This window comes from Callorhinus ursinus, unplaced genomic scaffold (genome assembly GCF_003265705.2).
Source record: "Callorhinus ursinus isolate GAN/ISIS: 27379988/994484 unplaced genomic scaffold, GSC_fseal_2.0 scaffold14, whole genome shotgun sequence".
Taxonomy (NCBI): domain Eukaryota; kingdom Metazoa; phylum Chordata; class Mammalia; order Carnivora; family Otariidae; genus Callorhinus; species Callorhinus ursinus.
Window position 1 is genome coordinate 35,997,323 of NW_027397076.1, and position 14,664 is coordinate 36,011,986.

General features: G+C 38.7%; 1 protein-coding gene across 1 annotated transcript in view; it reads right to left on the minus strand.

Annotated features, from left to right (window-relative positions):
- The window catches only part of RAP1B (RAP1B, member of RAS oncogene family), a 46,248-nt gene extending 34,378 nt beyond the window's left edge, over positions 1 to 11,870 (minus strand). The window contains exon 1 of the mRNA XM_025882648.1: positions 11,713 to 11,870. The gene's annotated coding sequence lies outside the window, so the exon portion shown is untranslated. The remainder of the gene's footprint in view (positions 1 to 11,712) is intronic.
- Positions 11,871 to 14,664: the final 2,794 nt, after the last annotated feature.

Consider the following 14,664-nt stretch of genomic DNA (forward strand, 5'->3'; position numbering starts at 1 on the left):
AGCCTCCTAACTAGGATTAAATGACAAAGCTTAATATGATTGCCCCAAATGCATCTGAAACCATAATAAGAATGCCATGACTTAGATTGTGGGTTCATAATTTGCATGACTAAATTAAATTCTAAATGAAATTTCAAGGCCAGGACATTGCTAATGGAAAATTCCCTAGTAAACCTGCCAAAAGTTCAGAGGAGAAAAATTAACCAACTAACAAAATTTAAACAGTGGGAGCAGAGGTACTTCCCATAATTTTCTCCAGTAATTTTAGTATCTCAATCTAAGCGGCAGTTTATGCTAGCTGCTTAATGCTGACACTGGCTTATACAACTGTCTTATGAAGTTATTTTTGACTAATTTAAGTTCTTCCTTTTACACTTTACCATGTTCAGTTTGTTCAAAGACGCTCAGTGACCAAATAAAGGCCATTCAGAAAAATAAAATGCATGCTACACTTCGAAGCCCCAAATAATGCTTGTATATTTGGTTTTCTCATACATTACTCCACTTAACTTGCATAATTAGTGGGTCAGTAAGTACTTTTAAAAAAAAAAAAAAGTCACTTCAGAACTTGCCTGTCTTGGCAATTCTATAATAGAAGTCAGTATCCAAAAAATAGCATATACATGTTTGCGTTCTTGGAAATTAGTTATGTACCAAACGAATGGATTAAAAGCAACGAGAACCAAAGTTTGGGTGTTAATCAGGCTATCGGAATAAGGACAGCATATGGGGAAACCACAAAAAGTGGGCAGGCACTTTCTGTAATCAATTCTGAGTTTCAAAGAAGCATCTTCAGATATTTCCTTCCATGTCAAAAATAAGTGATTCCATCGAGAATTTTTAGAGATTATGTTAGTCCTATAATATTCCTATCCCGATCTTCTCTTGTACTCTAACTTACAAAGAAATGTATTACGTAATTCTTAGAAACCTTATGAACTGGAAGACAAACCACATGGTATCCTAAAAAATCTATGAAGAAATTGTGGCTAAAATATGAACTCTGAATCATTAAACATTTAAAAAAACCATTTATTACGTTCCAGGCACCAATACACACAGATTAATCTTCACTATTTCCAAACATTTAACTGGACTCCTAGGAATTAGGTGGTTTTCCCTACAGACTCATCAGCCTAAGCAGTGCATTCCATCCTGAATCTGTGTCAAAAAGAATTCCTTGGCAGAGACTGTTTTTAAGCTAATTGCTTCAAGTAACATTTTCAGACCCTGATGTCCTCCCCAAAGACACAAAGTAATAAAGAGTAAAGCCTTTCCAACAATTTCAGGTCCATTTCTCATAGTAGATACAATTTTTTTTTACACAGTAAAACTTCACTTAAGCACTAGCATGAGGCTATCTAGTTTTTATTCATCCCATTTAGTGTGACTATCCACGTTTCACTTTAGAAATATTGATTACTTACTAAAATTCAAAACAAATCTTTCCACAAAATTCTGAATTCCAAAGTATCCGAGACCAAGAATTTTAAGGGGACCTATAATCCATTTCATAAACATCTACCATAGCAAAACACTCCTTTGAACATACTTTGCATTTTCTAATTTCTGTAGTTGCCCACCCTGATTCACTATTAGTCTTACATACTCTTGATATCATGTACAGATCCCACCTCATTTATAATTTCTTCTTTGACTACTAGAGCCTAAGACTTTTCACTATTCCTCTGACTCTATATAAACACTCACCTGTATCACTCATTTGGGTATCAATTATTATTATTTTAAACCGCTATTTAAATTTCATACTAACTTTTCATGTCTTTGCTAAAAACCTTTGTGCGTAATTACTCAATTTAATCCTAACATACAGTAACTGAGAATAATTAGCTCTCAAAAACATGCAGTCAGATGAATGAGTCCTCCAGAGACAGAAGCCTAAATGAGGAATTATAGTTGGAAATAGATATAACACGCTAAAAAATTAGTGTAAGTAGCCTATGATGGGAACTGATAAAGAAATCATTGAACACCTTATGTATTCTTTTCTTTAAAATAAAAAATGTTGGGCACTATGTGCCAGTTATCGGTCTAACCATTTGAGATTGTGGTGGCAAAGTGACATTGTATTCCTGCTCTCTTGAAACAAACAGTTTAGAGGGCAAGAGAGAATAAATGGATAAATGTAATTATTAATTGTGATAAGAGCTATGGAGATAATAAAGGGGATGCTCCTTTATATAAGGTGATCAGGAGAAACTTCCCTGTAAATGTGCATCTGATAATGATACTTGGGCAGAATTGCAGACAGCTGGGGAAAGATCGTGCTAGAGAGTAGTTGTAAACACCCAATCTCAAAAGATGGTAGGGGGGGGGTGCCTGAGTGGCTAAATTGGTTAAGCGTCTGTCTTCGGCTCAGGTCATGATCCCGGGGTTCTGGGACCAGCCCCACATCAGGCTCTCTGCTCAGCAGGGAGTCTGCTTTTCCCTCTGTGCCTCACCTCACTGGTACTCTCTATCAAATAAATAAACAAAATCTAAAAAAAAAAATGGTAAAGGGCTTGTTGGGTCAAGCTCAGAAGAAGTCCAATATGGGTAGAGCTTAGTGAACAATGGAGAGGAGATAAAGTTGTGAAGTAAGCAAGAACTGGATCTGGCTTTTATTTTAAGCCAATGGGGTGGGTTGGAGGGGAGCTTGGACTGGAGGGTAATATATGATCTGATTCACATTTTTAAAAGATGATTTTTAAAATCTAGGTGGAGGCTAAGGTAAAAGAGGACAAGAATGGAAACGAGTTAGGAAGGTCCTGAAGGAGTCCAAACAAGAGATGACTGGCTTAAACAAGGTTAGTATCACAGAAACACAGGATTTGAGTTCAAAAAGACCTAAACAGCCATTTCATCAAACTGGCTTATGTAAAGATAAGTCCTGAGAGAGAGAGAGAGAGAGAGACATTAACTTGTTCGAGGTTTTACAGCCAGTGCCAGAGAGAGAACTGAAGCCTGGGACAAAGCCTGGGACAACTGAAGCCTGAAGCCAGTTCAAAGTTGTCGTCACTAAGTCATGATACTTAATAGGGTGGAATAAAAGGTCTAGCAACTACTGAAAACTAGTACATCATTTCTCAAATTTACCCCTCATGCTCAAAGGAATCAGCTAAAATTTACTAGGAAAATAAGTGTCCAATTTAAGCACTGAAGGTTCAGAGAAAAGTGCCTAAGAGTCTGTTGGGGAGTAAAAGTAAATGTACTCTAGAGTTACACTGCTTAGTGATGAAAACTTTCACTTTAACCCCATAATCTCGCAATAGATAATACCAATTTATCTTCTACCCAGGACCATTTCTTGGGAGACAAGATTTATCAATCACTAAAGCATCACAAATGCTTTTCCAAGCGTTTATCATTCCTGTTAACCTGAACTCTAAAGTGAGTGCAGTAACAGTAGGTTTGCTCATTAGAAAGAGAACTTCTTAATCACCATCCTTACTCTTTTCTGCTTGACTTCCTGTCCTCCCACCTCTCTACTGCCTATTATCACCATCATCACTTTCATGTAAATAATAGAAAAATGTTATGAATGCTCTTCTGTCCTTAAAAGCTTGCACATCTTGTCTGCTCTTTGTTGGAAGGATGAAGTAAGGTAACAGGACTCTTGGAAGAAAAAGCTTAAATGTAAAACATCTAAAATAGAGGAAGTTAACAATTTTTTCAGCTAGCAACTAAAACTGAATAAGCAATAGCCAGTGGCAACCTTGTGACTAATTTGGATGTCCTGAACATAAAATATGATCTCCGTATGTTCCCTAACTCAGAACAGGCAGAACAGCTGACCAGATAATTGTTTAATATAGAGAGAACTCAAGTTTCCTATTAAATTCCCTCCCTCACTGTGGGATTAGCTCATGTAGGCAGGAGTTCCATAATGCTTATTCCTCAAAGCTACCCCAAAGTTAGCATTTTTACACTTATTCCTCTAAACCACTCCACTCCAGGCCTCTGCCTCTTCCGTCAATGCTGTTCTTTCAACCAGTAGAACTCAGACTCACTACTTTCTTCACAGAACACACTCATTTTATTACCTCTAGGGGAGTAACTGGCACTAAATTTCCAAGAAAGTACAGTATAATCTACAATTTACCTATCTTCTCTCATAATCTGAAACTTATTACTTGAACTGAATGGTTAGCCTAAAAATCCTTTAAAATTTGGAACTGTCCTATGACAAAATGTTTATAAAAATAGTTGTTAACAAGGATTGCTACGGTTGTTCTCGAACAAGCATGAACAAAAAACCGCTTTCTCCCCAAAGATAAGAACATTATAATTTGTTTTAAAAATATCTACTAAAGGTAGACAACACAGCAAATACTCAGGTCAAAGACACATTATTAAACCTGAAATGGGAAAAAGTCCATAGCTTTACTACAGGAAAGCTACTAAATATCCTAAACTCATGAAAGTCAACAATTAAAAACTTTTTTAAGGTTATGTCAAAATTTGGGCACACATGCAATCTATGCGAATGAGTTATCAGATGTACAAGTATTAAAACCAAGAAATAAGCTTAAAAAATAACAATCACCTAATTTATTACAATGATCAAAAGGTGAATGGAATGCTCAAGGAGAAGACTTAAAAAAGTCAATCCAGGGGGTGTCTGGGTGGCCAAGTCGGTTACGCCTCCGACTCCTGGTTTTGGCTCAGGTTGTGATGTCCAGGTCGTGAAATTGAGCCCTTTATAGGGCTCCATGCTCAGCACAGAGTCCGCCTGAGATTCTCTCTCCTTCTCCCTCCGCCCCTCCCACTCTTGCTTGCACACACTCTCTCTAAAATAAATACATCTTAAAAAAAAGTCAACCTAAAATGACTATGTATTAATAAGAGATTTCAAGATGAAGTGCATGAAAATACTGCTTCACATATATCTCTGGTTCCTATTCTTATCTTCCCCTCCAACAAAAATCAAATCAATCCAAGACATTATACATTGAGAGCAAAGCATGGAAAAACTAGTATACAAAAAAGTGAATTATAAGCACACAGCTGGGGATATTTTAGTAGCCTTTTCAGATAAATGTGGATATTCTCCTTTGATACTACACCAAAACTTAACAACTGGTTGCAATATACTGGAATGGAAAACCTTACCAATAAACTTTAGGTCTGTTTTAACATTAAAATCCATAGGTCTAGCTAGAAGTTAGGAACGATTTCTTATGCATGCATGATTTTGTAACATCATGCACTGGTCACTTGGAAAATACTTGTACAAAGAGTTATGCAGATCTTCAAATGCTGACACTTTATATATTATTTAAAAAAAAAACTATGTTCATTAACATCACCAGTATCATCAGAAAAATTTTCTAAATATTGGGAAGCTGTCAAGAGCACAATGGCTGATACAAATTTTCCAAAATTTGGAAACTAGTACTTTATCACTGACCATAAATAGTGTTGATCTTTTCCTAAAAAGAAACAGGCTCATTTTGTTTATTTTCAAGAAAATGTCAGCTTAATACCCAAGTCTGAATAACTCTGAATAGTTTTTCAGGCATTCTCTCGAGTAAAAAAAGTATTCATGAAGAAAGTGGCTGGTTGAGCTTGCAACTGCAATAATTACACAAATGCTTTTCCTACAGACAACCATTTTACCCTCAATAGGACAGCAAAATAGTGTTTGAAGCATATTTTCCATTTTGTCATACTATATTGAAATAATATGTATAAGAGCCAAGATTTGATTAAAAAAAATTTTTTTTTAACTTCAACAAGTGCATTCAGGTGAAAGTTTTTTTGTTTTTTAATGCATGGCAGTGAAGAATACAATGATACAGCGTGGTGCTCTGACTTGATTTGTTCTAAGGTGCCGGAAGTTTTACTCACCACTGCTTTTGTTACCATTGGTACAAATGTCCGCAGTGAAAAAGGCAAAGAACATCTCAGTATTATTGTAAAAATAGTTTTGTATTTGCAGACTCCTGAAAATGTCCAGGCAATCCCCAGGATTCCTTGGAGTGTATTTTGAAAACCCCTGGGCTAGACAATTTGTTAAGCTATTCACAATCACAATTATTCTTTCTTAGTCCTTATTCAAGCCTTAATATAAATGACTTCTATTGGGAGAAGCGATGCTACAGAGAAATAAAGTTTTATAGAACGAAAACTAATACTACGTTAGTATACTCTTTTATAATCATTTATAGATAATACTCCACTTAATCCTCAACAACTCTTAAGTATATGCCACTGTTCCCACTGAAGAACCAAGGAGGTATGAAAGGTTCAGAAAAGGAGGTACGAATTTTGCCTAAAAATTCATTGTATTGGTGGGATTATACAGGACATTAATTTTTTCCTTTATATTTTTCTGTGTTCTAAACACTTTAATAAGGAACTTCAAAAGACATACATTTAAAAACTCAGCCAGTCTTACCAATACAAATTCAATGCAATATCTCAAGTTGCACAATTTCAAGAGAAGAAAACACACATATTTATATACTTCACCCCTATCCTTATTAGCTGTACAGTACAGAATTCAAGATTACCCAGGGATTCCGGAGTTTTGTTATCAAGGAGCGTAACCATAACTTATCAATCTTAGGTAGCAGCTATAACTTTGCTAGCCATTACGTAGTAATAGTAATATTCTCACTGTAACCTTAAAACACAAGATAACAGTTGGATGCAATATGCATACCACTTTGACATCCAGAACCTACTAATTAGTTTATATTTACAGTTTTTATTTTACTGACATCCTCAGTCCCATTAACTGAGAACTTTCAGAAAGTCTAATTTTTTTTAGAATAAAGTGACTTGGAAAAATATATTCCAATGTATAAACTTTAGAAGTATAAATTTTAGAAGACACAGATAATTAGAATTTTATTTTACGTAATATTTTCCATTTCCTTTCCAGAAGCTTTTGCCAAAAACTATTAAATGGACAAAACAGATTTTCTTTCATCTTTTTTCTCTTCCACAAGGCAAAGAGGAAAACAGGTAGAGGTAATCCACTATTGGGGCAATCAGTTCACTGTATATTTTCAAAGTGAAGTTATTCAATGAAATGCTAAGTTTTGAATATAAAAAAATCCATTTTATTAAAAGTACATATTTACTGAAATAAATTTTCAAAGCAATACTGAAAATTCAGCAAGATCTATAATGTGAAGATGATGTGAAGATGATGATTCCAAGAAGTCAATAATTTAATGCAATCAAAATGATTTGTAACTGATTTAAATAAATGCTCTCTTCCTTTAACATCGTTATTGAGTCTACCTGGACAACAGTTAAAAATACTGATTTCCTCACCACTGGAAAAGATTACCTAGCAAATTATCTCATGAGATCAGAATGGTTTAAATTTAAAAGGTCTCACTGGTTATATGTATAAAATATATAAAGTATATAAAGGAACTTAACTACAAAATTATAAAATAGCATAACTACAAGAGTAAGCTTTAGAAACCAACTCAATGTAAAATCCAAAATCAGAACACTAGGTAATTTCTCTCTATGGCTAGAGAGACTGGGATTCTTAATTTCAAAGTGAACATATTTTTTTTTTAAGATTTTATTTATTTATTTGACAGAGAGAGACACAGCGAGAGAGGGAATACAAGCAAGGGGAGTGGGAGAGGGAGAAGCAGGCTTCCCGCTGAGCAGGGAGCCCGATGTGGGGCTCGATCCCAGGACCCTGGGATCATGACCTGAGCCAAAGGCAGACGCTTAATGACTGAGCCATCCAGGCACCCCTAAAAGTGAACATATTTCTAGTACTCAAGTACCTCAAATACAACAAATTTTAATCATAGTTATATTCCAGAATATTGTTCTGTATAATAAAAACCAGATGGAAATTCTTCAGTTCATGTTGCAGGTATTTTTTCTTTTGGTAAGTAATTTAAATATTATTTAAAACATGGTACATTTCCCTAAATGTTCATTTCTTTCTAAGTTTTAAGGCTCTTTGGAAATATAAGTTTAAAAATTCTTGATCCTCTATTAATGCTGAGCAAAAATTCTTTCTAAATCACTACTGAAGTAATAATCAGATGCTGTATACCCCAATTTGACTAACATTAGGAATAAACACACCAGTGATAGGAAGTATGGAATAGTGGTATTTCTTTTTGTTTGTGGAACATTTTAAAAAGTGGTTTTAATTTTTTAAAGGCAACATAACCTTTCTTCTTTAAAACAGAAATTCTATGACTAGAACCCAGTGTTCAACTAGGCTCAAAGTACAACAGATTATATATATAGCAAGCTAGTCTTTCCTGCAAATGGATAAACTCATTCTATTCTTTGTAGCTACTGCTTCCAATGTATTCATGAGATTTCCAAAGAATTAATAAAGACTTAAGTCCTCAAATGGTAATTAGTACCTTTGGATACTATCGCAAAATACCTAAGAACACTGAAAAATATTAGGCTTTCAGCACAAGTGTTTCAGCACATGGTACAGTACTCCTGTTTATTGAAAAATCTGTCCAATGTTACAATGAATCATTGCATCAGCCAGAATGTCCGTTCTTAACTTTTTCTACAAGAAATTCAACTTGAAAAGGCCAACGGTAAAAACTTCAGCCTAATCTCTAAGACTATGGAGTCCTCAAAAATGCTAAGAGGGGAAAAATAATCAAGGCATTTATTTTAATCACAGTCTTATGTGGTCCTACAAAATTTAAGATCAATCTTATCAAAGTTTTTCTATAGACTGAACATGTGACATCACTGCCACAACAACAAAAAAAGCACTTTTGACTATTTAGTTCATAAATACTAAACTATTCCTGGTGTGTCAAATTTAGACAGTACAGATCAATATCCACCCTCTTGATCAATACATACAGAGGAACACATTAAGTCTAGGAAAATGACACGTGCGCTTTCAGTGAGAACTTGGTATTCAATAATAAAATCGCTTATTTAATATCACACATTTGGGAAAAAAAATAACACCTGTGTAAAACAGCCAAATTTTCTCTGTATTCAGATCCAGTTTCACTGATTAATTTCACTCCCTTAACAAATATTCATCAAGTACCTACTAAAGTCAAAATTGAACATGAGCAATTTCTCATCCAAATCTTAGACATGTATAGTTAGTTACTATGTTATCAACCTCTCAATAGGCCTTCTACTAGTCTTGAATTACACTAGAAGATGCACTTAATATGGTATTTATGTACATGATCAAAGTTTTATGATTAATTCTTTATTACATCTCAACAGATGTTCCTTACTTGATGGCCCCTTACCATGGGGGTTTCACTTCCCCTTTATATGGCTAAGAGAAAATATTGGAATTCTATATTGGAATTCTAATAAGGGTTGTTTTGAGGATAAAATGAAAATCAATTTATAAAGTTAAAAGGATTCCAAAGCCAATGTAGAAATGTTTCTTTTGAAGGAAGACAACGTTCTCTTCAAATATTCTCAAATGTTCACTACAGTTATTTCTTAAGTCTAAATGCTAAACACTTGTTATCTGCACAGGCAAGGTTCTAGGAACTAAGAATACAATGGGGAATGCAATGGTCCCTACCCTCATTATGCTTACATTTAACAAACTGGTATTATCTATGTGCAATGTACCATGCCAGTGCTTTGGGGCATACAAAGAAGACATCCTGTCCTGGACTTTACAACTTAGTGGAACAGGTAACAAAAATAGTATGAATGATAACCTAACAGTAACAGAATGTTAGAAGTGATAGGCGTCACAGAAAGAAAGAGATGACTTTCATGGAGTGAAGCCTGAGGGTGTTAGGGGGAGAATGCAAAAGTCAGAGTAACTGTTTCATGCCCTCTATCACATTTTTAAATTAAGCCAGTTTATTATCGGGTTCTTCAGTTGTATTCTGATACCTGGCACATTAAAACTAAACTGGCTACAGGTGTTTTATAAATTTACTTTGTGGCTTCCTCAGATAAGGCAACCTCACAATTTATTTAGAATGCCAAAGAAGAAAATCCAAGTGAAAACACTGTGTCATGCAGAGTTTAAAAGCAGGAAGGGCTCAAATAAGACCATCATTCAGGGCTCTGTGTCCTTAAAGTTATTCAACCTCCTTGAGTATCAATTTCCTCTCCTAAACTTGGGAATGTGGTTCTTCCACACTATTTGACTACGGTACTAACATTTTGTATACGATTGTTATCCTGTAAAAATGTAATTCACTATAAAAATATTCTATTTCTTTCTCCTGGTTCTCTTTTACATACTGTCCTCAAAGTCAGCAAGGCCACTAACTAATCTTATCTTTTCCAGGCCTCAGTTTCCTCCTCCGTAACATGAGAGGGTGGAACTGGATGACCTAAATAGTCCCTTCCGGCCCTTAAAAAGTCCCATGACTCCATTATGACTCAAATACTATTCAAGAGTCAGCTTTGAGGAGAGATCGGAGTTTGAAATTAAACGAACGTCTCCCTTTTTTATAGTTTCTTGCTAAGATAAGGTTTTGTTGCGCAAGTCTAAACAGCATCTAATTACAAAAAAGAGAGTAAAAGATAAATTTGCGAGTTAGAAGGTTTAAGTTGTAAGCACTCGATATACATTAGATGCTACCAGCAAAACAAAAATCCAGTTAGACTGAATTAATCTTAAAATACTAAAATCACAATGTTAATTTAGTGTCAACTTTCTACCCCGTTAAAAATGTAATTTCCCGTTACTGTAATACAGAACTGCTTACGTTCCTTTCAAACAAGAGTTGCAGGGCAAAAATGTTTTGCTAAACTAATGGGGGGGTGGAGCAAAGGGGAAGCAAATCTTGTGCTTAAACTCGCAAGGATGATCTTTTCTCCAAAAGTCATCAGTTCTTTTCAGAAGAAAATTCCAAACAGCCCGGTTAATTGGGGGTAATTTTAAATAAAACTCATGGTGCTGACAGTTTTAGGATTAGACACATCGAGATGGCGAAAAAGAGAAGACGACAAACTTCCTGGATTTTGTCTCCCTCTGTAAGAGAAAAGAGATTTCCTCCTGCTGACGAAGGGAAAGGCCCCTTTAACAGTTTTTCCCTACGCGGTGGTTGCTGCCAGACTAGGTGGGGCTCCCTCCCCTGCCTTCCTCCTGCCACTTCCCGCAACAAATGGAGCAAACCAGTCCCGTTTCAGGCAAACTTTTTCCCTGTCAGGCTGGAGCCTGCAGGGCGCCGGGGAGTGGTTTCCCCCGAACGCTCCTCGTCCTGGCTCGGGGCTGGGGGAAGCGGCGTCTTCTCAAAGGACAACTTTCTGATTTCCGTTCTAACTTCCACCCACACCCTGGAGGGCACCGAGGTGGCCAGCGAGGGGGCTCCGGGGCGGGGGACGAGTGCTCCGGGGAGCCGGCGGGCGGCGAGAGAGGCTGCGGCGGCCGCGGACAGGAGGGAGCGAGCGGGTGTGTGTGTGTGGGGGGGGGGTCCTCGGGCTCTCACTTCCTCCGCCATATTTCAGACATTTGACCCCTTCCGCAAAGCGCGCTGTTCCCCCGCGGAGGCGGCAGCGGCGGCTCGTCCCCGCCGGCCCGGGAGGCAGCGCGCTTGCCGTCCGGTCGCCGGGCCCTCGCACCACCTGCAGCGCGCCGTGAAGCCGCCGCCGCCGCCGCCGCCGCCAGGGTCCCTGACCGCCGCGCGCGCCCCGCCCGGCCCGCGCCGCACCCCACCCGCTCCCCTCAGCCGGCGCCCGGCCCCCGCCCCGCGCGGCCGCCGCCGCCGCTCCCCTCAGCGGCCACGCACGCACTCTGCGAACCTCTCACGCTGTCACCGGGTCCCCGCAGCCCGCGTCGCCCCGCGCCTCGAGCTCCCTCCGGGTCGCTGCTCCCGGCGCCACGGCGGTACTGCCGCTGCCACCGCCGCCGCTCCGGCTGGTTTACACGCCTGACTCTGGGCGAGGTTTGGCGGTGTCGCCTTGACGTCAGGCGTTCAGCCTCGCTCTCGCTTCCGTCCGCGGGCGGGGCGCGCGAGTGCGCGGCCGGGGAAGGGGCGGGGCCGCGGGGCGGAGCGAGGGGAGTCGAGGGGCGGGGCCTTCCGCGCCGCCGCAGCGCAGGCCGGACACACGCGGCCCCCTTCGCGGCGAGTTCTGGGCGGTGTTTCTCTCCCACCTCTAGTGCCCCTTTAGCTTCGCTCGGGCCACCTGGCTTGGGGCAGATGCGCGTGTCGACTTTCCTGACCTCAGCGGGTTACAGTGAGGCGAAGGGTTTAGAAACCCTCCGAAACTTAAAAGGTGCCTTTAATGCAAACTAATTCAGTCACCAACGCCCCCCAACAGTTGGTGCTTGCGGATTCCTTTGTGCTGGGGAAAGTGGCTGGGGAAGTAACAGACCGTGCAGTTTCCACACACCTAGGTCTCGCACGAAGGAAACCAGGCCAGGGACCTTCTGTAGCTGAGGGTAATCATGGGTGGGGGCCAAATTGGGCAAGGTCCTTTTCATTCTTGAAAGGGTTTTTCTCTTGACAAGTATTTCATACACTGGTGTCCTAACCTCGGTGAAATCTTTCCAAATTACCCTTCCAAACTCAGTTAACAAATCCATGATCACAAACAACTTGGTACTCTGTACCTAAATCAACTATTTGTATGGATAAAAATAAATGGCATATTTAAATGCACGACTCGGGCACTTTAAAGTGTTACTCGTAGGTAGGTTTATGGTGAGACTACTGGGCAACAGAAAGCACTTTCTGTTCCAAAAATGCCTTGTTCCAAAAAGGGCGGGAACTTAACGAGGGAACTTAAATTATTAGAGAAAAGACTAAAAAGCAACTACCTTCGTACAAAACATCAGCTCTTTTATGAAACAAAGTTTTGATGAAAGAAGAGATTCAAAGAGAGAGCAAAATGCAAGGAAAAGTAGGGATTGGGAAGTAATTGAAAACTAACTTTTGCTTAGTTCAGCTTAACTTTATTCTTGAAATAAATTCTGGTGAACTTTGATGAACTTGGAAGATTAATAAAAAGTATGATTAATTTCACTCCTTTAAAGAATACTAGAAATTGAAAACTAACCAAGTTAAAGAATAGATAAGCATGAATTATAATTATCCTAAGTTTTCTGTATGTAAATGCTTTCTAGGTATCTCACAATTTAGGTTGATTGAATGTTACATATTTCTGCAATTTCTCTTTCCTTAGAAAACCCTTTTCTAATGGAAATTTCAAAGGCAAATTTCAGAGCAGTCTGTAGGAATTGTTTTTTTTTTTTTAGATTTTATTTATTTATTTGAGAGAGAGAGAGCGCGTGAGCCAGGAGAAGGGCAAAGGGAGAGGGAGAAGCAGACTCCCTGCTGAGCAGGGAAGCCCCACATGGGGCTTGATTCCAGGACCCTGGGATCATGACCTGAGCTGAAGGCAGACGCTTAACCAACTGAGCCACCCAGGTGCCCCAGTCTGTAGGAATTATTGTAAATTCTAAATGAATGAATTTTAAATAAATTAGACTTTACTGACTTCAGTTATTGCATGGAAATTTGATCAAGTCTGAAAGCCTGAAAGTCTTAAGTTCATGGAAGCAGATGTTAATTGGGTATACCTGTGTTTTTTCTTCTTTCTTTCTTTCATCTCTCTTTGACCTTTGGGCAATTGATTTTTTATTTATTTATTTTTTTCAAAGTCAGTTTTAGAAGATTGGAGCTAGGATTATTTAGAGTTTGAGGGAATATTTAATTAAGAATACTGTATTTGTTGTTTTTCTTCTAAAAGACTAGAAATCATTACTTATTTTAAAGCTTTTATTTATTTATTTGAAAGAGAGAGAGTGAGTATAAGCAGGGGGAGAGGCAGAGGGAGACAGAAAGGGAGAAGCAGGCCTCCCGCGGACCAGGGAGCCGGGTGCAGGGCTCAATCCTAGGACCCTGGGATCATGACCTGAGTTGAAGGCAGACGCTTAGCCAACTGAGCCACCCAGGTGTCCCAAAATCATTACACTCATATTAAACTATTATCTTTATACAGAGAATGCCAGAATCTGCATGTCTTAGCACCAAACTTGCTTTTGGGTTTGGAACCTGGGTTCCTATCTTCTTGAAATATTCACCAGGATATCCCACTGGCAACTTCAACTGGTCATGTTTGCTGACTGAACTGGTCATCTTTGTCACCAGATTAGTTTTCATTTGTTAATTATATCACCATATTTTAAATTAGCCATTCTCCAAGCCTGATACTCCTTTTTCTGCCTTTTCTCAAACCATCAGTCAATTGGCACATCTATTAGATAGTAATTCATTTCTAATAAAGACCACAGTTGTTTAGGTTGGCACTACCTCTCAACTCCTGGACTTTAGCCACACCTTCCTACTTTGCCTTGTGGCCTCTTGTCTGGTCCTGCTGTGATCTATTCTACACATTGTTGCCAGATGAATTATCTTAAAGCATCCTGAGCGAGTCACTCTTTTCCTCAAAGAGCCTCCAGTTACTCGGTTGCCTACCAAAATAAAATTAAAATCCTTGTAGAGTATCTTACTCTTCCTTCTCACTTAAAACTGCCTTATAGTCAGAGTGGACTTTTCATCTTGCCCAAATACAGTGCTTTCCCACTGCTCTGGTGTGTATCGGTGATTTCCTCTGCCTGAAGTGTTCCTTCCCACTCTTGCCTGCTAATCAAGGTCCATTTACTTTCTCCAAGAAAGACCATCTTTCCAATCAAATGTGGTCTGATATTTTCAATTTAATGTGGTCTCTTCTCTTTGGAATCCCCATAAC